The 24,921-nt window shown below is 38.1% G+C and overlaps 1 protein-coding gene across 1 annotated transcript in view; it reads right to left on the bottom strand.

The window, feature by feature from the left end:
- The window catches only part of LOC124234316 (glutamate receptor ionotropic, kainate 1), a 358,033-nt gene that overhangs the window by 207,783 nt on the left and 125,329 nt on the right, over window positions 1–24,921 (bottom strand). The window lies entirely within an intron of this gene.

Genomic DNA, 24,921 nt, shown 5'->3' with positions numbered 1-24,921 from the left:
TGAGTATTAGCATAGTCTGTATCAATGAAACACTGCTCCTGCACTTGTACTTGGCATATAATTTGACTTGCTATAAAGTTAAGATATGCAATGAAGAAGCTAGTAGGGAACAGTGTTCAAGAGAGGAGATATTTCTCAGGTCTTTTTTCTAATGGGGGTTGAATTTTAAACCTACGCAGCTGTGTATCACCCCATTAAAATGAGAAAAAACTGGAGAGATAGGAACCATATTTATTTCCTAGTGTGAAACAGGTGGATGGTATTTAATGAAGAGCGACAAAGAGGCTATTTTTAGCCTGTTGATTTCGTGTTGATAAAAACAGAAGAACCTGAATTTTAGAAGAGGTTGTCAGAGATGGTCTTAACAAATTCAACTTTTTCAATTAAATTGACTTTTTCATGGAGGTGGTTGAGGTCACTTTAGTCAGTAATTATTGGCCAGGGATCTTAGGTGAACATCCACTCAACTTTCATGTTTTTCAATACATTTTAACACATTAGGTACTAAGTGAATCATTATGCCGGGATTCTGCCTGAACTGGTCGGCTCCAGTCCCTACCCTTGTAATCTTCATCTACCAAGGATGCCAGAAAATAAAAGGAGAAAATAAAAAGGTCAAGTGTTAAGATAGGCTAATTTAAGTGCAGCATTATTGTTCCCTAAGGAAGAAGAGCTCATTCCTGACTGCACTTCAAAATCATGTTGGAGAACTTAAAAGCAAAAGCCAAGAAAACAATCCAATTCTCAGGCCCCATCCTGGACCAAGTAAGTTAAAATCTCTGGAGGTCAGCTTGAGATATCAGTACTTTTATAAGCTACCAGGTGGTACTCATGAATCAAGGTTCACCTACAGGGCAGCGGTCTCAAACTTCAACCAGCATCAGAATCACCTGGAGCCCTTGTTAAACCACACATTGTTGAGCCTCGGCCCCAGAAATTCTGATTCAGTAGTTCTTGGGTACAGTCCTAGATTTTACATCATTAACAAGTTCCCAGTTGTTACTGAGGCTGTTATTCAAGGGACTACATTTTCAGAACAAGCGGTTACATAAATACGAAGAAAACTTCCCACGGGTGTGATATTTTATCCCGGACGAGAGAGCTGTGTGCACAAGGAGAGAACAGGTAATCGGGAAGGACTTTGGGCATGGAGAATGGCTTGTGAAAAGGCCCAGGTCAAGAAAAATCACTGGAGAAACTGAACAAAGGTTTATTATGCTTGGAGCACACAGAGTGACGTTGAGTGTTTAGCGATATTGTTGAAGTGGTGAGTAGGGAAAGATCTTGAGTGATGCTGTAAGCCATATTAAGGAGTTTGTACCTCATTCTGCAGCCAGTGGAAGAGTTTAAGTCAGGGATGACACAGCCTGATCCTCATTATGGAGAGTTAATGCAGGTAGCAGAGTCTGACTAGAGGCTGTTGCAATGATGCCAATGGTAGAGCCAATGAAAAGAAGTAAACAGATTCAAGAATGAATCCATAGAACTTTAAGACTAATTGAGTTTTGGTGGGTGAAAGTCAGGGGGAAATCAAGATGACATACTCTTTGGGCTTAGAGAGCTAGGTAGAGTGTGGAGCCATTCGCCATGATGTGGAACAAAGAAATTGGGTCAGTGTCATACAAGCTATGTGAACTTTAGCAGATCCGATTGCCTTGAACTTCAGGCCATGGGTAAAATACTTAACACAGAACCTAGTATATAAGTTCTCCTATCTCCTGCCTTCTCAACTTAATATCCACTCTTTGTCTCAGCTGAGGAAAAGCACAATTCCCAAGTGCGTAACTTTGTGTTTTTAATAATGGTCTACAGTAGTGTTATTTCCTCCTCTTCAACCCCAAAGTATATATATTATCTTAATCGTAGTAAGATGACACTGGAATCAGAACACGGAGTAAGGCCAATTCTTTATTTTCTCATTTTGCCAATTTTTTTCAAAATAAAAGTTTAAAAAGTGAGTTTCAGGAAATATTTGAAGCATCACTCAAGTCCAGTTCCTTGAAGCGACTCATTGTTTCACAACAGCAGTTTATTGTTTTGAGTGTATACTGGGACGCCTTTATGAAAGATATTTGATGGACAAGACTAATGTCAGCTTCATATGCTGACTCTTATCAGGACTTTTCTGTGTGTACTTAAGCTTCAGAGGAAATTATTTGACCTAGGATAGAACAAATCCATCCAATAATCAAGAATGTTTTAGTAGAGTTTTACTCTACTCATGTCCTATCAAGAATGCAATCTGTTGACCACTGCTCTGTTTTGTTTTGTTCCTCACACTAAAAGTGCAACCCAAATTGAGCTCCAGTTTTTCAGGTTAGTTGCTGATGTGGGAAGGAGTTGTCTTGAAACAGCTAGGGCCTCACAGGTGGGAATCCTTGACGTAGAATCTCAACTGATGAAACACTTGCTGGCTTGACCAGGTCTGGAGAATTGTTGGCTCTGTGCTTTGTGACTTGCTCCTAAAACACCTTTATTTCTTATATTATTAAGCCTGAGAGCTTTTCAGAGAAAAGGGAATTATAATAAAAATTATTTGGGAGAGGCTGCTCCCGTGGCCGAGTGGTCAAGTTCGCGCGATCCGCTGCAGGCAGCCCAGTGTTTCGTCAGTTCAAATCCTGGGCGCGGACATGGCACTGCTCATCAAACCACGCTGAGGCAGCGTCCCACGTGCCACAGCTAGAAGGTCCCACAACTAAGAATATACAACTATGTACTGGGGGGCTTTGGGGAGAAAAAGGGAAAAAAATAAAATCTTTAAAAAAATTATTTGGGAAAATATTTTAAAGTTCTCTCCCTTAAAACATTCCATTTCGAATTATGAGATAATACCCCCAAGAAAATGTCTTTTTGTTTGGTCTGAGCATATGGCAATCTCACGGATTCACCATCTGATTGAGCACAGGGCAAGCTCGGTTTAGGATGAGTCCCCAAAAAGAAGCCGAAATGTTCCATTTTCTTAATTCATTGAGAATTACTTTTACAAAAGTGACATATTTGCTTTCAGTCCCAAAGCAACAGCCATTTTTACATTTTATTTATCCTCAGAAATTTCCTTGACTCTGCATAAAATGCATGTGATAAATCAGACAGAAAAACTATTTTTTCCTTTGCCATGAATAAAATATTGTTGAGGTGAGAGAAAGAGAGAGCGCACACACCCTTACACAGGGGGCTTATGATTTTCAGTGATATCAAGTTTATTTCTATTATAATTAGAAGATAGTTCTATATTTTGCCCTTTTGTGCTATGTATGTATGTGTCTATGTGATCCCAACTAAAGTGTTTCCCTTTTGACATCATCATCTTTACCACCCACAAAAAGTGAACTTCAGGCTGATGCAAGAAGTATGTGAGAAATTCTACAAGGGAAAACTTGACGGCCAAAATGAAATATATAACATGGGCCCAAATGAGTGTTCTCTGTTCAATATCTTTTCTCTCAGACAACTTAGATGCTCAGTGGTTGAGACAAATTAACTGGACTGTACTAATTTGCTATGCTAATATCCTTTTAAAGATGTGACCTCATAAAAGGCTACTTTTGCTGGAGGTGTCTAACTGACAAAGTACAGGGACTCCAATTGATGAGTGTTTATTATTTATATGTCTGTGATCTGCACAATGCAAGTGCAAAGAGAGAGAAAAGCCTATGCCTGGATTTTCTCCTTGGAGCACTAAATGCCGTGAAATACTTGAATTTGTACTTCAGCTTTGGCATTCACTAGCTTTGTGGTCTTGGCCAAATTATCTAACTTCTATGACCTCAATTTACTCATCTGTAAAACTGGCTGTTATACCTATCTCATAAGTAAATATTACCTGTAATTAGGAGGATACAATGATATAGAATATGCAAACAGTTTATTAGGTGCTAGCTACTATCTGCTTACTTTGGAATTAGTAAATGTTAGTTGGAATTTCCTGAAACTTATGGGGAATACCATTTTTAGCACATCACTCTTTTTCAACTCTATCCATGAGATTATGAGGGATCTCCAAAATTGATATACTTTGGATTTAAGCCAAACTACCCATCTTGTACATGCTTACCCATTCTTCCATAATAACATTATTGGCATATTTACAAACATGGTGACATAGAAAAATTCAGGGCATTAGACAATTCAGGAAAAGACATGCATTCTGAAAAGAAAGTGGGTGCTGTTATCTGAATTGTTCATGCTGTCAAATGCCCCAGAGTTTGCGTAAGGCTTCATTTCACTTTGCTAAGGTAACCTGCCTGAAATAGTAGAGACCTTGCTAGGGTACCCGCCTCCAATAGTAGCAGCTCAACCAAAGCAGGCAGGAGAATGAGCAGCTTCAGGGGAATTCGGGCAAGCATTCCTTGTGGGCTCAGCACCATTCTGCTGCTTGGTTACGAGCCAGGAAACATGTTTCTGATGGTTAGATATTGTTTTTAATTATAGAAGAAGCATCCTATGGATTTCCTATCCATCTTCATAATGCATTTCAATATTTTGTAACTAAATCGCTATTGCTTCAGTCATCTGCCTTACATTTGACACATTGGAGAATGAGGGAAAGTGATTAGAGACAACGTTCACAAGAAAGTAATGTCAGGAGAAGGGATCTGCCATGTCTGGATGCATTATTTCTTCCCAGATCTGAAATTGTGCCACCCCCTCACCTCAGATTATAGATATAACACATCCCCATCTGGAATACCAAGCAATACAAAAGAAGTATTAAAGAAAAAGAAAAAAAACCCAGTCTCGATCACAGGGTGACAACCCAGGGATGAACATTTTTGGTGAGCATTCTTTCAGCCATCTCTTTGTACACACATACGCATGCATGTACACATATATATGCAAATTTCTGTATAAGTAGGATCATGCTATATATATGCTTCTTCACAACATGTCCCTCTCTTTTTCCCTTCCTCCTTTCCTGCCTCCCTCCCACCCTTTGCATTCCTTCTTCTCTTCCATCCTACCTTCTCTCCTTTGTATCTTTCATTTTTTTTTCTGTTCAGGAACAGAAAGTTGAGTTAATCATATTCGTCCATTTGTGGCACATTATTATCATTAGTCTACGCAATATTCCTCTTTAAAATTTATATATATAAGTGTGTATATACCATTTTATCACTGTTCCCTATTTCCGTTACCGTCTTCCCCACTCCAAGCTGGTGAACATTCAATAGGATTAATGCTCATCTTTTTATTTGTATCTGGAAATTACTGTTTTGTTTGCATGCATTTTTTAACTTACACGAATATTATTGTCTGCTTTCGCACATATCTGTGTTTCTTTTTTCTCAGCCTACCTTGCTCTATGTGTACACCTAATCTATTTTTTCTAACAGCTGCCTGTCGGTCATGGATTGCATCCTCTGTCCATTCTTCAGTGGCAGGCATTCCGTTACTGCCTGCTCAATGGTCCTATACAACAGTGCAACAAATATTGTCTTAGATGCTCTCTTATGGGTTTGTGAAAATTTTTCTGAAGGTGTATAGAAGGAGCAGAATTACTGAGTGTTGGAGAGAGTTTAGACTTAATTTGACTAAATGTACCAAATTACCCTTGGTCAGCATTAGTGATTCTGATGTTGATGAAGACTCTGGTCTTGCTATGTAGAATCCTGATTTCTCAGAAGGACAAGAGGTAGTCAGCCACTTGAGATAAGCATCAATTCTCCGTGATCCCCTTGGGACCACAGGCAAGTTACTCTAACTGGCTCACTGCATGCCTGTCCTAGGCTGGGAGACAGAAACCTGGGTTACCCATTGAATCCATTTGTATTGGAGACTTGAATTAGTTATTTCTCACAAAATGGGCAAAGGCTTCTCCATGAGCGAGGTTACAGATTTGAAGCTGGTTTTTCCCCATGCTGGCATGGATGTCTTTCTCAGTTAAAGAGTATAACTAACTGGTCTCTCTTTCAATGGCTCCAGAGAATTCCCGTGCATTTCTTTTTACTTTGCTTCATTTTATCAACTCTTTAGTGGTACACATTGAGGGTTAGTTTTGGTTTTTCACTCTTATAAACAACGCCTCAATGAATATCCTTACTCATATAAATTCTTATGCACTTGATAATTTTTCTCTTTTGCGTAAAATCCTAAATGTGAAATTGCTCCATTAAAAGTCAAATGAGATTTACTTTTTGATTTGAATTGTCAAATTTCCATGCAAAAAAGCCATATATTTTTATACAGCCCGCCGCATAATGTAAGAAATTTTTGCTATCTCAATTCTTGACAATGCTGAATTTATCAATCTCCAGTAATCTGACAACAGACAGTGTTCATAGTTATTCTTTGAGCTGAGTAAAGATGACCATTTTAAATATATTTATTGACCTTCTTTCTATAAATTTGTGTCCTTTGCAAATATTTTTTGTTAGAGTATCGGAGTTATTTTTTGTATCTAGATGAGGACAAATGTTGTGTAGGTATCATTCACATTTCTTTCCCATTTTCTAGCACCTAGTAGCTGCTCAATAAATGTTTGTTAAATAAACATTAATATGTGGTCATATATTTTGCAGTTTTTATTTGATTTTAAATTTTATTTTGTTTATTTTTGCTACAGTTAAATATATATGGATTTAATCAGTTAGTCTTTTTCCGTGTGGTTTTTGGCTGTCATGCAGTCTGAATTCTCTTTACTCCCATGATCATAAGCATATATGATGCCTATTTGATTATAGTTCTTTTATGATTTTATTTTTATTTATTTTTTGAGGAAGATTAGCCCTGAGTGTGCCAATTTTCCTCTATTTTATATGTGGGACGCCTGCCACAGCATTGCTTGATGAGGGGTGGGTAGGTCCGTGCCTGGGATCTGAACTGACAAACTCTGGGCCACCAAAGCAGAGTGTGCAAACTTAACCACTGAGCCACTGGCCTGGCCCCATGATTTTATTTTTTGACACTAATTTTTTTTGATCTACGTGGAAGGAACTTGGTGAGGTTCATGAAATAGGGGTCTTGGTTTGCATTTTTCTAACCACTTTTACTGACTAGTCTGTCTTTTATATACAATGCCACATTTATCATATACTGAATTCCCATGTATACGTGGGTCCATTTATGAATTCTCTATTCCCTTCCACTGATTCATAACTTAGGCTATCTTTCTTATGATTTTAATTTTATTTACTTTGAATACATAATACAGTCACAAAGCTCAAAACTCAGAAGATAACAAAGAGTATATGGGAAAATGTTTCTCCTAACCTATAGCTCTGCTTCAAGCCCATGAGTGAATAACTGGGCCCCTGACCATTCCTTTTAAAAAATACTATATTATATGGATTGTAGGCTTCTTAGCTTTTTTAAAGCTTAACAATAAATCCTGCCATATGAGAAGGAAAGGAGTTTCTTCCACTGTTTCATTGCACGAATGGAACATAATATATTCAAACAGTCTCATACCAATGGATGTTTCTATTTTTACAGACTTTTGCTGTTACAAAAAATATTGGAATCACTAATCTAGCACAAGCTTTTTTTCTGCATGTGTGAGTATATGTGAAGCATATTTCCTACAAGTGTGATTGCGAGGTCAGAGGGTAAATGCACTTGTATTTCTGACAGATAGTGACAGATTTTCCTCCATACAGGTTGTCTAACTTGTGTTTCTAGCAACAATGGATGAGGATGTCTACCCTCCATTGTCTCTTATACATGAACGGTATATCATTTGGTACTACTGAATCTTTACCTAGGATATTTTTTTTTTTTTTTTTTGAGGAAGATTAGCCCTGAGCTAACTACTGCCAGTCCTCCTCTTTTTTGCTGAGGAAGCCTGGCCCTGAGGTAACATCCGTGCCCATCTTCCTCTACTTTATATGTGGGATGCCTACCACAGCATGGCATTCCAAGAGGTGCCATGTCCATACCCGGGATCCAAACCAGCGAACCCCAGGCCGCTGAGAAGCGGAATGTGCGAACTTAAATGCTGTGTCACCAGGCCAGCCCCTACCTAGACTATTTTTTAATCCCATCAAATAATTAAATAGCAGCTTTTAAAAAAAATCAGAGATTTATGGGCTATGGGACACTTCTATTTAATTAAATATTGCAGACATAGGAAATCTCTTGATTTTTCATTTCAGTTTAAATATGCACTCATTTTAGTATCTGTGGTTGTTTATTTAGTCAGCTTTTAAGATTTATTGATAGAAATAAAGATCAAATCAAAGACAAGTCCTAAAATAAATCCTACTCAGGACACATCATAATCTGACTTATGGTTTTATTAATTATTATCAAAGTTGCAGCAAAACAAACTGGGATGGTTAGTCAAGTCACACACAATTCAGAAATGATTCCCTATGACATGTGGTTTTTCTAGCTCATTTTAAGATGCATGGCTATATTTTTAAAAATTCTTCCCAACAAAATTGCCCATTTTATAAAAAGAATCTTGTCGAAATTCTCACTATCAGAAGACACTAGTCTACTAAAAAGCTTAGAATGAACTTTGAGGATTTATTTTTATTTCTTAAAAATTACTTCATTTTGGGCCAGCCCCCGTGGTCTAATGGTTAAGCTCAGCACGCTCTGCTTCAGTGGCCCTGGTTTGGTTCCTGGGTGAGGACCTGTACCACTCTGTTAGCAGCCATGCTGTGCTGGCGGACTACGTACTGAAAAATAGAGGAAGACTGACATGGATATTAGCTCAAGGCAAATCTTCCTCAGCACAGAAAAAAAAATTTCATTTTATGTTATTTTACTTTGTTGGGTATCAAGGGATATCATTTACCCGGCAAAGCGCATAAAGTGCATCATTAAGTGTTGGCTCTATGTATCCTGTGAAGTCACCTCTTGGTCGAGACTAGAACATTTCCTTCAGTCCTCAGTGCCCTCTTGTACAACTTTCCAGTTCATTCCTCTCCATCCCAGAGGTAATCTCTTATATTAGTTTCCTGTGGCTGTGTAACAAATGACCTCGAACTTGGTGTTTTTAAATAACAGAAACTTATTCTCTAACAGTTTTGAAGGCTAGAGTCCAAAATTAAGGCATTGACAGAACTATACTTCCTCCACAGGCTCTGGGGAGAATCCTTCCTTGCTTTTCACGTGGCCACCTTCTCCTTTTCTATGTCTCTCCTCTATGTGTCTCTTATATGGACACTTGTCATTGGATTTAGAGTCCATTGGGATAATCCAAGACGAATCTCATCCCGAGATCTTTAACTTAATTACATCTCTAAAGACTTTTTCCAAGAAGGTCACATTCACAGGTTCTGGAGGTTAGACTGTAGACATACTTTGAGTGGGAGAACCTTCCACTCTATTACACCCCTATTCTGAATTTTATCAGTGTCATTAAGTTTTGCCTGCTCTTGAACTTCATATAAATGGAATCATACTTATGTCCTTACTAGTGTCTGGATTCTTTCTCCCTGCTTTGCTTTTTTTTCCCTTGGTGAGGAAGATTGGCTCTGAGCTAACTAACATCTGTTGCCAATCTTCCTCTTTTTGCTTGAGGAAGATTGGCCCCGAGCTAAGGTCTGTGCCAGTCTTCCTCTGTTTTGTATGTGGGATGCTGCCAAAGCACAGCTTGATGAGCAGTGTGTAGATCTGCGCCTGCGATCCAAACCCATGAACCCCAGTCTGCTGAAACAGAATGCATGAACTTAACTACTATGCCACTGGGTGGGCCTCAGTTTTGCTTTTTAAAAAGAAATCTGCACATAAAAGTCTTCTGGAACATCTCTACAGTTAATCTAGCTCCCTGGGAGGCCAGAGGGCCTGAGAAGAACAGCGATGAGTCTGTCCATGGCTGATAAAATCTGGCAGCTTCTGTGATGCACTTGCCAGTCCATCCTCCCCATGTAGCGTATCCTACAGCAAAATCCTACATTTGATCTAGGAATTTTAACCTGAGATTTCTCCGTTCTAAGAGAATCAGGGTAGAGAATCTGATCCATACCCACTAAACCCTTAGATAAGAGACTTTGAAGGAATCAATTGAGGTATGGCCTTACCTTGAATAATAATAGCCTCAAACTCAGAAATACAGGAGAAACTTTCATAGCTCTAGATTGAGCCCTTTTCATTTACCTCGGGTTCATTGTAATGCATTTGTTTCCTCCTCTTTAATGAATGGATATTACTTCCCTAGAATTTACATTTCGTTTCAAATACATATTTGTGATATCATTGTCTGTACTCAAGCAGGCGATTTTAAGATGATCTATAAGTATACCCAGGCAAATTCACTGTTCAAATGAATTCTGCCAAGATATTTCTCATTAATCCTGGGAACATTGCAGGTGTATTTATTAATACAGAGGACTTAGTGTTAGAATACCATGATCCTTTCTGACATATTAAGCCATTTTTAATTTGCTCTTATCATTGAAAGCCTCTCTCTTTCAAAGATATCAGATAACTCAGGGGTGTTAAGCAACACAGAGTGATTTGGGGGCACAAGAAAGAGCAGAGGGAGTTATTAATCTTATGCAAATGCCTATCTAAGTTTCAAAGGATTCAGGCATCACTGCAAATGAGAAGATCCATGGACTATCTAGGGGGAAGATAATTTCCTGTTTATTTAATTGATCCTCTGTAACTTTTCTTTTGGCAGGTATAGCTCACTAATGGAATTTGCACACTGCAATCATTATTAGAAATGTCAGTGTGACATTTGGTTAATCCAGTCTATTTAGATTTGGAACATAAATCATGTATTTATTCTAACAACATAATTACTATGCCCCCTTTTCATTTTCAGCATATTTAGAGATTCCCTTAACATTTTCATCTTTAGCCTATAGGTGCATTTTAGCCTCTCTGTAGGCTGAGTCCATTCCAATGTGATATTATAGACTGGGAGAGCACAAGGAACTTGAATCAATTTTGTTACTGGTTTTATTTAAATTTTAATAAATATGCATTTCTTTTGTGATTTCTAGTGCTAGGAATTGAATGCAGGATTTTATGACCCTCTTTATTTTAAGGTTCTTCATTTTGCTCTTCATCTTCCCTAGGCTCCTAAGTGAAATCACTTCCTAAACACTATTGATTCTTTCAGGGAAGTTTCCCAGTCTGAGACAATATAATTAGTTTTGTCCATGCATTCACCCATTCATTCATTCATTTGATCCTTCATTAGCTTATTTAGTCATCTAACAAATAATTGTGGGTAATAATGATACAGAGTGAATAAAAACAAAGTCTCTGCTCTCTTGAGCTTACATTTTAGTGATAGCAGACAGACAACAAAACAAGCCAAAACCTCTACAATTGCAATAAAAGTGCCACAGAGTGAAATATAGCATGTGAGTGAAATATAGCACCAAGTGAAATATAGCTTGGAGGGGCGAATTGTTATGAGGAAGTGTTATTGTTTTATTATGTAAGGTGGTCAACGTAGGCTTTGAGAAAAGATGACATTTGAGTAGACACCTGAAGGCAAAGAGGGAGAGAGCTGTGTAGACAGTTTGGAAAAGAGCATTCTAGGCAGACAGTGAGCAAGCCCAGAAGTCTTGAAGCAGGAGCACACCTAGCATGGAGTCCAAGGAGACCAGTGGGCACAGGTGGGATGAGATGGAAATAACTTAGAGCTGTTGGAAGTCAGATCATGTAGGGCCTTATAGACCACTGAAAAATACTAGAACTAGAAAGCCACTGGAAGTGATCATGTTAAACTTTACCTGAGTCCTGTGCTCCTGGAAATCAGAGATGGCTAGGGAGGTTAGAGAAACTCCCCCACCCTTTGTGTTCCAGGAAATGCCTACTGCAAAGAACCACTCCTCCCTGTGACTTAGATTAGACTTAGAGATGATATCCTTGTTTAACAAAGGCAAGGCCAGACACTGAACCTCACTGTCCCCATTCTTTGTCTCATAACTGATTAGCTAACTGTCTATCCACATTGACCAATCAGAACAAAATACCTGTTAATTTGACTCGACCAAACTTTAGTTAAATTCCGCTTCTCATTGTAGGATATTAAACATGACTTGGGCTTAAGGTTAAGCAAACATTGGGATTCAGAACAAGCCATCCTGAATGACCTCTCCTTGTTACTGAACCTCTTAATTCTCAAGTTCACGTGCCTGATGCAGAGTAAGCCAAACACTGAGACATCAGTGCTTGGAGATGGAGAAAGTTTTATTCAAATTGGCCAAGAGAAGATGGGAGCAGGGGTTCTCTCAAATCCACCTTAACAACAGAAGAAGGCAGAGGGTTTTATAGAGCTAAATGGTGTGGCAGGAGGAGTTTCAGAGAAACAAAAGGATAATCCATGTTTCTTTCACTTCTGGTAAGCCCTGGGCAATGTGACTTCTGAGAGTCAGCGGCAACTGGGGGCTGGTTATCTGGAGATCCTTGAAGGCATTTCCTTTCTTCTATAAAACAGGCTCACAAATCCTTATAGTCCTTGAGTTACCCCTCAAGTTAAACAGGAAAACGGCAAATTGACACAATTAATTTCTTTTTATAATACGGTTAAAGGTAGTCTTAAAATTGAATGGATATTTACAGTAACCCTCAGGTACTTGGCTTCATCCTGAAAATCACCCACAAGGAAAGACATCTCCTGCTCAACTGTCCAAACAGCCATCTGTTCATCCTATTCCCCCAGCCTGTTTCTTTCTAGCCTGGTTTACTCCTCTCCGAAAAAGAAAAGCCCTCTTCTGCCTGACCTTTGATTTGTGTGCCAACGTCACTCACAATCTGAACTTTCTCCCTCTTGCAATAGTTCCCCTATTGCATTAGCCCCCTTCCCTTATTGCCATAGTCTTTCTGAATAAAATCTCTCCTTACTTACATCTAAATTTGTTTTTCATTTGATAGTGGTTTTGATAGAGGAAGGACGTGGACAGTGGAGGTTTATGAGTAAAGGGCTCAATCTGGGTGCTGAGTGGAGAAAAGCATATAGAAATGTATAAAGGAACAAGGGACCTCGTGGGGAGACTAGTGCTTATTTATATGCCAGGGAAGTTTGAAGGTTATTCGTAAAAGTTCCACATAGTTTGGTAAGAATTGGTGTTTCCCACAGGCTATCTTTGGTCCTCAAAAATCAAATCTTTGTGAAGCTCATGGATAAATGAAGATTACTGGATGGAGCAGACATGCTCACATAAGTCCTATTTTGCCGTTTTTGAGATAGATACTATCAGTGGGAAGACCCAGGAAATGATGTAAGTTAAGGTATAAATCGTGATGAATGTCCAATTTAGGAGATTCATCTTATTTGCCAATTTATTTACTGGGCAAATGTTTAGTTAGTACCTCTATTACAGATAACATTCCAGGAGCAAAGCTACTGCGGTGAAAGAAGACCCAGGCCTTTGGGAGATTTGCATTCTAGTTGGGGGACGTGGATTCTAAATAATCAATTTAAAAGAGGTGCAGATTGTGGTAAGAAGAAAGTAAACAGGGGTTTGGATAATCCTTGAGAAGGATAGGAGCAAAATTTAAATTGGTTGGTTTGGGAACGTCTGTCTGAGGAGGTGACACTGGAGCTGAGAGGCAGCCGGAACAGTTAGTGCAAAAGTCTTGAGGGGCCAAGAATTGGGCACAATCCAGGAACAGAAAGGAAGTCAGTGAGGCTGGATCTCAAGGAGAATGTGGTGTGAGCTCTGGCCAAAGAGAGAAGCTGGGTCAAGATCCTGTGGAACTTAAAGGGGCATGGTGAGGAGATGGAATTTTATTCTAAGTGCAATGGAGAGCCAGAAAAATCTGTGGGACACTGAATCTGGAGATGCCTCTCCCTATTAGAATTTTCCCTGCCTCTGTCTACTCCCAGGAGCAGAGAGAGAAAAAAATGGGGGAGTCTTCCTTGGCACCAAAGACTGGAAAAAGAACACTGCTTTACATAAATGGAGTAGTTACTGTGGTATAGTCTATAACTCTTATTCAGTTTCAGTGTAGACCCATCAGATTCAGCCATACCCACATGAGGGAGAGAAGGAGGAGAGGGGACAATTTAAATACTATAGTTTAGGTAATTCAATGAGCTTGAAAGAGTCAATACATGATGTTGAAACTTATGAAAAGAAAGCCTCAGGGATTTTAGTGGATTCTCAGCCTTGCCAAAAAGGAGAAATGTCTTCTTCAGGTGGATGGGTAATTGATTAGTGATGGCTTTGTAATGGTCCAGTAAAAGCAGTTGAAAGCCCTAGAAAAGTATTGACCAATGAAGGGTTGGAGGCCTGATAAAACACTCCACAGGAGAGGATGAAGATGAGCACAAATAGGAAGAACTGACAAGTTGAAATTTTAATATGTATGTTGAAATGTTTTAAGCAGAAAACTCCTAATTTACGAATATTTCTCTCCATGGAACAGTATATTTCTAATACTCTAAATATAATATTTACATATATATCAATGGACTGGATTATATATTGTAAAACCATATATTTTGGACTTTTTGGGTCATTTACAGTATTTTCAATTGACTATATATAATTTCACTTTATACTTTAAATAAGAACATAATCCTAAATTGGAAAGGCTATTTATAACATAGGACAAAATAAGTTTCAAATTTTAGGTTTTAGTAAAATAATTTACATATAAATTTTAGAATCTGACCCATTTGCAAATTGGAAACCAACTCATATATATATATGGTATGTGTGTGTGTATATATGGTGTGTATGTGTACATATATGGTGTGTATATATATGCTGTGTGTGAATATATACATGGTGCATGTATACATGTATGGTGTGCATGTGTATATATGGTGTGTGTATATATGGTAACCTTTGAGTTTATTGTGATAAGAGGCATCTTCCTTTTGTTCCATCTGTAAAAGAAAGAAAGGATCCCTATGGTTGCCATGATTATAGGAAACATGGTAGAATTATGAAGTTGGCATTTGATAAGTGCTCATGACGACCGTTATTTGAAATTTCTTGTGGGTGAGGTGAGAAAATGACTTCCCGAAGGTCCGTTTACTTTTTAAGGGCACTGGTTTGTCGTTCATTGTCATGTAGTAATTTCCTAAAAGGCACAGCCCTCTCAACCTGTGAAATCATAGAGCGTCATTAAAAGCAAGTTTTGTCCCAGGTACGCAGTGACATTCCATAAATGTATGCTGAATGGATACAATCTGAGCAGCTGGTGGTAATCATTATGATTTAACTATAACCAAACATCCATTGTGGTTAACGGAATATGGCTGCTCTGACACGTTCCCTTCACTTTGCTCCATGCAACACGATACGTGAACTTCCAAAGGCTTCCTGCGGACTCGCTGCTAAGGTTGTATTGCATTGCAAAGCATACCTATTCCTATTCATGATGTGTCTTGGTATGAAAGTGACAGTACAAATGTAAACAACCTCATTAGTAGCACTTACTAAATTTAAATTTGTAACATAAAGCATAATTGTTTTACTGGGGAAAGAAAGAATACGTGTTTTTTTTATTTTTAATGTTTCCTTAGGATATGGGTGGAATAATTTCTATTTTGGTCTCAGTGGCACTTAGTGCCATCAAATCTATATAATGTCACTATTTCTTCCTATTCTATATCAAATAATGCCCCTCCATTGCACGTTAGCAAATCCAATTCTCTCCCTCACACTCATGTTGTAAATGAAAGCTGGTCCATGTAAGTGGCCCAGGAAAACAGTACAGAAGCCGGGTAGAGGGCACTTCTCCTTTATATTCACACGAACCATATCACTGTACTTGAACCTAGCATGCAGCACAACATAGATGATCAACGGGATTTAGCCAGATGACATGAACACAAGGCTATTGCTTATGGATATCCCAGACAGACACAGTTTTTTGTGTGCGTATTGTGAGCTACATTTTTATTACTGTCTAGAGCCACAGCCTTGGCCAACCCCCGGGGGCAACCACTCACAGTCATATGAATGATGGCCCCTGGTATTCTACAGCGCACAACCGGGAGCCATGCATGACAGCCCTGCTCTAGATTCTGCTCTTGCATATCTTCAGTGGAGATCGCTCTCTTTAATTCTTCTAATTTTCCTCCTAATCCTCATCCTCCTTGTTTGTTTTCTTCCCCTCTCTATTAGATAAAGAAGATGGCAGAGGCAGACAAATTGAGAAAGAAAAGCAGCCTTTTCTTACTGGAAGGGAAATATCCTAATAATGTAGTCATTCACTGGGTGGATAAATAATTCACATGAACTAGAAAGGGTTAAGAGAACACCAGTGTATTAGTTTAATTGAAAACTAACATTATAAATATTTGTAAATAAAACACTCCTTTCAGATAAGTGCAACGAATGCAGGTTTAGGAAATTTTGCCTGCAGCTGTCCTCAGTTGACTTGCTTTCATTATATATGTATGTTTTTCTGATAAATGGGTGTGTTTTTAGAAGAACAAAATGTTCCACACACTTTGCTAATCTTCACAAACTTGGTCCTCTTTGAGTACATAGAGGTCTATTTTAGCAATGGCTTTGTCCAAATTATGAGAATTATTAGAATGCAAGTTTATGTACACCACATTAGAAAAGACCTAATGAGAATAGAAAGGCAGTGTTTTATAGGGGGAAAACAACAAATAAACTTGTCTTTACTTCCAAAGAGACTCTGATTAATCATTTAATTTTTATAAGCATTAGGCTTTTGTTTGGTAAAATAGAAATAATTATACTTCCTTTTATTTAATATTTCAAGAGATGTTATAAGGTTCAAATGAAATGATATCTGTGAAAACAACAATTTCTTTAAAAACAGCTTGTAAATCTCTATCAGAATTTAGTGCACAGAAATCATCATTATTATTAAATTAATGTAACAACACTAGCATATTTTTAAAGATCAATTTTAAAAACCTGACTCGATAGCACATCACACTAAAATTCAGACCTGTAGATTTTACTATGTTAGAGAAGCATTTTCCAATTTTTTCAAGACAGCAAATGTTTTTACAAACTTGAAGTACTATCTGAGGAAGCCGTTTTGGGTTCAGTCACAACTATTATTGTTCCATAATTGCCAAGCTCTGAAATATCATCATCACGGTCAAAAATAAGCGGAACCAAAACTCACCTGGTTCTTTGTGCATCAGTGATTAACCAATGTGAGGAACCTGCTTCCTGGGCAGTTGGATAACATGCATATGCATCAGGAACGGATTCTTTTTGACGTTGCTATTCTTCCAGAAACAAGAAAATGTGGTGGATTTACTGGGCTTTTCGGTTACTATATAACAGCTTTCATAGCAAGTAAACAGTTTGAACAAAAAGCAATGAGGTCTAATGTAACTAATTAACTTGGTTATTGCTAATAATTCCACTCACGTATTCTGTCCAGAGAAAACTAGTGACGGAAGGCTTCCTCTACTTTCACTGTCCTGGAAGGATGACCGTATAATTAATTTATCATCCAAAACAGAGTGTTTTGAGTGCTGGTAAAACAGACATAAATCGAGCTGTCCTGCACAAACAGGAGGTAAAGTCAGCCTGTCACTTGAGAAGCTTTTGAGTTTCTTGATGCTTTGCTCCCCAAACCTGGGTGATTTTCTATGATTTCTGTTTTTCCCTGTTCTCTTACTACCAACTCACATTGGTGTGAAACTACTTCCCCTGAGCTGTCCTCACTGTCCACTTCCCTAATAATGTGGCCGATGTCACCGTTGGCCTGGGCCTCTGAGTCTCACATCTCTTTGTAACCTTTGACACATTTGCTAAGTTTTCTCATCTTTTTTACACACAGGATCATCTTATTATTCTCTTCCTATCCTATTACCTCAAATATAAATTAATATAAACCTTTTTCTAATAGTTGTCCAGATGCTAATAATTTCAACAAAGTTTTCAAAACTAAAACTAGGAAATTTCTGAAACTCTCTACAGCCGTGCTATTTTGCCACTTTCTATACAGTAATATCTTTTGATCAACCCTTGGGCAGATATGTACTTTATTTATCTTTTAAATTTTCCAACTGTTTATGTCCTCTTTTATTTTACTAGCAAAACTCTTTGCATATCATGAATCTTCTCTTCTGATGGCCAGGGTATCAGTTTCTTCCTTCTCTTGACTCTAAATATTTGCCTAAACGTCTTCATTTTTGAGGAATGAACTCCAAATTCTGTCCAGGATCTCCCAAATCATTATTCCTTCAATTAATCTATGTATTGCATGCTGATTACAAATAGCCGAATTTGTACATTGAGTCACCCTTACGATGAATGTAACTTTTTCCCTTCCCTATGTTTCCAATTCTTAGATGTGGCTCTTGACATAAAGGATAGTGCTGTTTTTAATATTCTAAACTTTGTGTGCATTTTGTAATTGTAGTCCTATTTATTAAGGAATTTTATACGAGAATTTCAAAAATTTGGAAATAAGCATCTGATTCTCAGTGGGCTAAATAGTCTAGAAGAATTTAACTCTGAGAGTGTTCACTTCCTACTCTTCATTATATTTCTGAGGCCTAGTGTGCTCCTTGGATCATTGGAGGCCCCAATTAATGTCTGCTTAATAGATGGAGAACCAAGTGCAATTTGGAGAAAGACTCAGTCTCTCCAATTGATTTAATGATAATGGATGCTGATTAACTTTATCCTAATATTTTAAATCATTCATTTTCCTCCTTGAGAGGATTAAAATATATTATATAAAAATATGTTTATTCTAATGTATATGATGAAATATTAAGCTCTTTTATAATTTCAAGCACTCAGCAACTAATTTGATTTCCATTATAATGAATGTGGCTTATCTATCTTTTTTTTTTAATTTGTTTTATTATATTCAGTTAACAAAACTACATCTTAACCAGTATTAAAACAGAATTTAGTTAGTTGCTAATATACTAATACAGAAGTAAACATTTTGAATAGCCAGGGTAAAGGGTGAAATTTTCCTATTACCAGGAAGTCAGATAGCCTACCATCAAGCTGCCAGGATGATATATTCTTACCTATGAAGAAAGAAGATGGAATGGATCCCAGAAATATACTGACCCTTTGTGCTTTGTGGGGAAAGGCAGCAATCATTTTTTAAAGCTTGTGTGAAAAATGTTTCCGGTAGACTCTGTGTCTTAATTCAAGGGAAGAGGGCCCAAGGAAGCCACGCAGAAGGCATCAGTGGCCATAGAGTGATTCTGCCACTCAAGCCTTTCTCACCAAGAATTCTGAGATGGAAGACTTGTCACATGTATAAATGAATTTCCAATTTGACAGACTGCCACGAGCAGTGATAGTTGGCTTCTGTCTCTCATTGATTCTATTACAAATCTATTCCTGGACTGTAGCAATGGAGTGACACTGATGCCCTCTACACAAGGAAGCTGTGCATTATGTATGCATACCTTCATTTTTCACACACTGATAAATTTCTGCCTGGGCAAAGGAATTCCTTTTTGTAGTTTGAGAACTCTTTTTAGTTAAGCAATGACACGTATTCAATTAGTTACGTTAGTCAATATAATAAAGCAGGTGGTTGAATTTGCAAGGCTAGTAGGCTAAATTAATCTCTGATTTTTGATCAGTTTGAAAATGACAGCTCCATTTAAAAGCTGTGGAATTCTAATCAAAAGGCAACACTCTGCCTGAACTTATTCTCTTTTTCTTTAACAATGCCTTGCCTAGATATCTTTTAGCAGAAAAGTACAAGATTTTCTCCCATTGGATGAGGTTTCCTCTTTCAATGACCAACCAGGCCTTAACTATTCTCTCCTTTGAGTACATATAGCCTCCTATAGTCTTTATGAAATCCAGGTTTTTCTTTACGTTGCTTTCTAGTCCCAATGAGTAAAATGTTGTCATCTTTTGCTTTTGTACTCATGAGTCCCCAAAGTACTTTGAAACAAATTATATAAGGTAGATAGATGGTATTTATTCACCATGATGAGTCCTGAATACAGACTGTAAGAAATTACCTACATTTGTTAAATACCCTCTCTATCTACTGTCTTTTATAACATACTTGGCTCTTCATCTTGCATTGATCCAACCTGACAATAAGCTTTATTGGGTCTTCCTGTAGAACATCTAAGGATACTATTGCTAAAAGTTCTTAGAAGAACAGAAAGAAATGACTTAACTAGATTATCAATTTAGGTTTTCCTGGTGACTCCATAGAAAAGTAATAATAATAGTATAATAATAATAATAAAATAATAGCACTGATAAAAGTTAATTCTATTAAGTGTGCCAAGGTTATCTTTCATTTCTCCAATGCAAGTGACACTGAATAGTTTAGCGTAACTTTAAATATGCTGGTTCTTTTTCTTATAACTGTAGAGCTTAGAGCCATAAGGTGATTTAGATGTTTGGGTTTTTCTTCCCTAAAATTCTGTAACTTACATAAATATGAGAACTCTAAGTGGCCCAGTCTGAGTATCACATTAAATTGAAGAAAGAAAAGCAGGACAATAACCACAATACATTTTTAAATTCCTTCATCCATTACTTGCATTTCTGGAAGAACTTCAGAGTGGCTTCAATGAACAATTCACAGAAACATGTTCTAAAGTCCACCTTCCTCTCAAATCCAAATACAACTCAGCATTTCCAAAGCCTCTTTGGTGTTTGGATGATATTAACCTTGTCACAAGTTCTAGAGACTATCTGTATTCAATTTTTTTAAAAAGTCCTTGGCTAAAAATGTCATCATTCAGTATGAAGCTGTCATATGATTGGTTTGCTTTATTTGATGGTTGGTTTCATTAGATGCTGTGTTTGGTGGAAGTGAGAATTAGGGTTGGAGAGGAGCTGAGAAAGATCCGTCAATTCCATTTGTCCTTTTATGATAATTGACAAATTATTACCTCCAGAGAACACTGTCTTCAAGAATTCCTGTGTTATGATGTTGCCTAGAATTGTCATATTCTAAGAACACCAGCAATCCTGCCGTAAACCTCACCATCTACAATAAAAGTTATCAAACTTTTTTCTACATAAAATTATATTACATAGAAATGTTCTCATTTTTTCCTGTCCCATCTTGGACAGGAATATGCCATTGGACTATTAGATTTAAGAATCTGTCTTAAATAATTTTATAATCAGTAGAATGTGAAAATAAACTGCAATTGTCTTAAGAGATTGAATCTGGAAACGGCACTGACCACATGGATGGCATTATTTTGTGCTGTCCATGCAATATCTCATCTAAGGTAGAGACTAGAACATCTCATTTAACAGGTAAAAGTAACAAATGTTTAAAGAGATTAGGCGACTTGTCCAGGGGCCTACAGCTAATAAGGACCTCACTAGGATTTGAACCCAGATGTATGTAATTCCAGAGCTCAAGATTCAGGGTTCCTATTTTTTAGCCATAGTTAACATTTATATTTGGATAGAAATCCCTTTTATGAGATTAATAAATAGGTCATTTTAAAGGTAAACAATTAGTTTCTCTACAACAAACTGAAAGAATTTTGTTAAGTGGAAAATGATAGAATTTATTTAGTCATCAGAAGGCTCTCAGACCTTCTGCAGATGAGGCAGTTGTACTAGACTGTCTCTTAGGTCCCTGCCAGCTAATGGAGGGCATCACTCTCTTATGCCATGGCACGAGAATTTAGACAATACATTTTTATGTGGGTGCATGAAAGCAAATCCCTTATAAGTTATCTGGGTCACAAAAATGAAATACACAGTCTGGCTTTCTTAAAGCCTATATAGCCAAAGGCACTGGCTCTTTTGCTGCTCCCTCTGGACGTGCAATAAGTCAATGCTAGCAGTTGTTTCCTTTCTTGTGTGTCAGAGTTTGTCTCTGAGAACAGCAGAAAGTGATCTTACAAATAGAAAGCAAGACAACCTTTCCCCAACCTGTGCGCGCATGCATACACACCCATCCACCCATCCACTTTCCCAGCTCCAACTTTAAAGCTTCTAAAAAGAAGGCGCCTTTATCATGCCAACATTACCAGTCAGTGCTATTGTATTCTCATATATGACAGAATGGGCTGTCTCGAGAGTAGGTACTAAGGTCTGGCAACTTTAAAAAGGGAATATATTCTTATTGTTTCCCAGTCTTCAACTGTTCATGTATTGTATTTAATGACTTCTTGTTGGAATTTCTCTTGGCTCATTAGACCAAAATTTCTTTGAGTGAAATCAAAGTGTCTGTTCATAAATGAACAACCCCGCCCACCTGACTTTTGCTGAACACCTGCTGAAAGCCTAACACTATATCACAGTGTGGAGAACTCAGGAAAACATGACATGGTGTGTACCTCGAAGATCTTGGGAGATAAAAGGCCACCAAAAGCTATGGAACAAAAAATATATAAGACACTATAGATGGATCGAAGACGGCAGAGAGGCGAGTGGAGCTTGGAGAAGGAACCATAAGTAACGGCTGGAGCACTAGGGAAGGCACGCTTTGTGCAGGGAGGAGAGAGAAAGAAGAAACAGTCTCTGCCGAAGGGTCAAGCAGCTGATGTGACAGGGCAAAGGACAGTAACTGCTTCGCTTTTCCCACACTCCAACTCTGATGCCAACAACTGGTGTGCATAAGGAGGACCAGGATCTCACTGAAAAGCAGCATTATGAGAGATCCAGCTGTGGAGATCATCACTTTTAATTCTCCCATTTTACAAGTGGGAGGCAGACTGGTCCTAAGTGCTTTATTCAAGATCACATAGCTAATCAGTGACAGAAATGGGCTTGGAAACCCAGGAAGAGTGACTTTTTATGCTTTTAAGTGTCCCATTTCCTCTACTCTGCACCCCAATCCAAACACTTATTTTTTTACTTACTCTTCTAAGTGGTACTTATATCTTTTTAAATTTAGCTGACCTGGTCTGAAGAGTGGAAAAGTCACAGTCAATTCTTTTGAGTCGGGCTATTGATCAGGGGCTTGAATCAAGTACCCAAATTGAATTCAGACTTCACTAATTTGCTGAAGCCTGAAATGGAACAAACTCGTGTTTAGTGGTACCTGGTTCTGATTGTCATTTTGCTTGACAACTGATGTGTACTAATTGGTTGTGCTTTCAATAAACTTGAGATTGACCACTCTTTATAAGAAGACTGCATGAAGATACAGGGATGTGAAGTTCGGCTTTGATTTGCATATATACATATACACGTATTTATAACTAACATGTATATTCAGAGACAAACACTTTTTCAGAAAAAATTTTGAACTCAGAAATTATTGGTTAAAGGAAACAAACGTTGTTCCACTAATTATAGCCCAGCAATAATTATAGCCTACGACTCTCCCAGGCTCTATTTCACAGAGAATTTCTATCATTTGTCCCTTATTTTCTAGAGGTAAGCATTCCTTGAAGTCCCACTTTATCAGTCTTTGTGAGAGAAGGTAAATCTCAATAGAGAGAGGCTGGACGTGGAAATTCAAAGGTGCAAGGGCTTCCTCGCGTACATCTTGGCATTTTTTTCTCTTTGACGGAACAAGAGATGGAGCAATTTCAGAAGCTGAGACTTTTTTCATTCAGTCACCCTAATAATGAGGAGAAACAGCTCCCCTCAACTGCTGGATACTTAGAAGGAACTAGGAGGTGCGCCAACATGAACAGGAAAATCTGAATTTTCAACTGTCTCCCAATCCAAAAACTAAAGTCAAAACTCTCCCCCTCTTCTTATATCTCAGTGTCATTCATCCCTGCTGTTCTCTTTTTAGAAAATATCTTCATGACCTTCCTTACTCATTTTGTGTCTGTCATCGCCTTAACTTAAGGTTTTATTGCTATGTGCCTTCAATAAGCACCAGGCTTGTTACTCTTGACAATTGACTTAACTCACTTTCTCTCTCTCTCTCACACATACACATGGAATGGAATGACTTATTCTTCAAAAAAATATTGCTTTCATTAGTTTCCTGCTCAGCAAACTACTGTACCAAGGGAAAATCTTTTTGTCTAGCTTTCATCATTCTCCACCCACCGTCCAACGTGATTTACCGTGCACGATGCTTCCTACACTCCACACGGGCTTCTAAGAACACCTCTGTGGTTTGGCTCAGGCTAGTCACACTGGCTGAAATGCACTTTCAACCCTCCATGTCTACACCAATCATAGGAATAGAAACTCTTAAGAATCCCTGTTTGCCTATCCATCATCCAACACCCATTTCAAGCCCTGGGTCTTCCAAGAAATGGATCTTGACCAGTCTAGCCCACATAAAGTACATATTGACTTATTTTCTCAGCTACAACTTAGAATTTGATCCCTAACCTTCCTTTAGCATTTTTATATGATTCACAATAAGTTGCATGTTCCTTAAGTGGGGGGGAGGGAACTATATCATTCATAGTGTTCAGTGAAGTCCTATGGATATGATAGGTGCTTATTGATTAGTTATCAAAGGCCTCAGGCAAACAGTACAATTTCATTACATAATATTGTAGTTTTAGCAGACCCTAAGGCTGGATGAGATATGGATGTTTACGATCTAGGCCAGATGAATGGTAACCAGCCCTTTATAGACAATGTTCCAGTCAGATGCAAGAGAGGGCTAGTGCAGGAATCTAGGGTCCCTCCTTGTAAGGAAACGGCAACTCCATCTTCCAGCTCCATACTCCATGGTCTTCTAGGTGAGATTTGGTGTATAACTCCAACTTTCTTTTTAAAAATGATTTTATGAAATGCATAGAGGGCATTTTGACAAGTCAGAAAATGCCATAGTTATGCATCCTGTAGGACTAATGTATTCATCTTTCACAAGCTAAATGTTAAGGCATACATCTAAGTGCCAAACTCATCAGCAATTATAAACACCTCATAAGGAGATGAACATCTCATAACTATAGTCTTTCCATTTCCCGGCTCCTGTCTTCTGGATAGGATTCAGAAATATGTCAGCAAACCGCAGGGGCATGCTCTATGTTCTGCAGAGAGATTTTCCTGAGACTGGGCTGCTCTATGAAGCAATACTGGAGGAAAGCTGGTGAGAGGGTTCCTGGTGGCTCTTTTTCGGGGCAGGCTCTTCAGTAGGTACCTGGCCCCACTGAAGCAATTGTGTACTCTGCAGAGCTGTAGAGGATGGGTTAGCTATCTTTCCACCTCCTTGAAG

The sequence above is a fragment of the Equus quagga genome, unplaced genomic scaffold (assembly GCF_021613505.1).
Source record: "Equus quagga isolate Etosha38 unplaced genomic scaffold, UCLA_HA_Equagga_1.0 73442_RagTag, whole genome shotgun sequence".
Lineage (NCBI taxonomy): Eukaryota > Metazoa > Chordata > Mammalia > Perissodactyla > Equidae > Equus > Equus quagga.
Note: the sequence above shows the minus strand (reverse complement) of the source record. Positions and strands in the feature narration are given on the sequence as shown.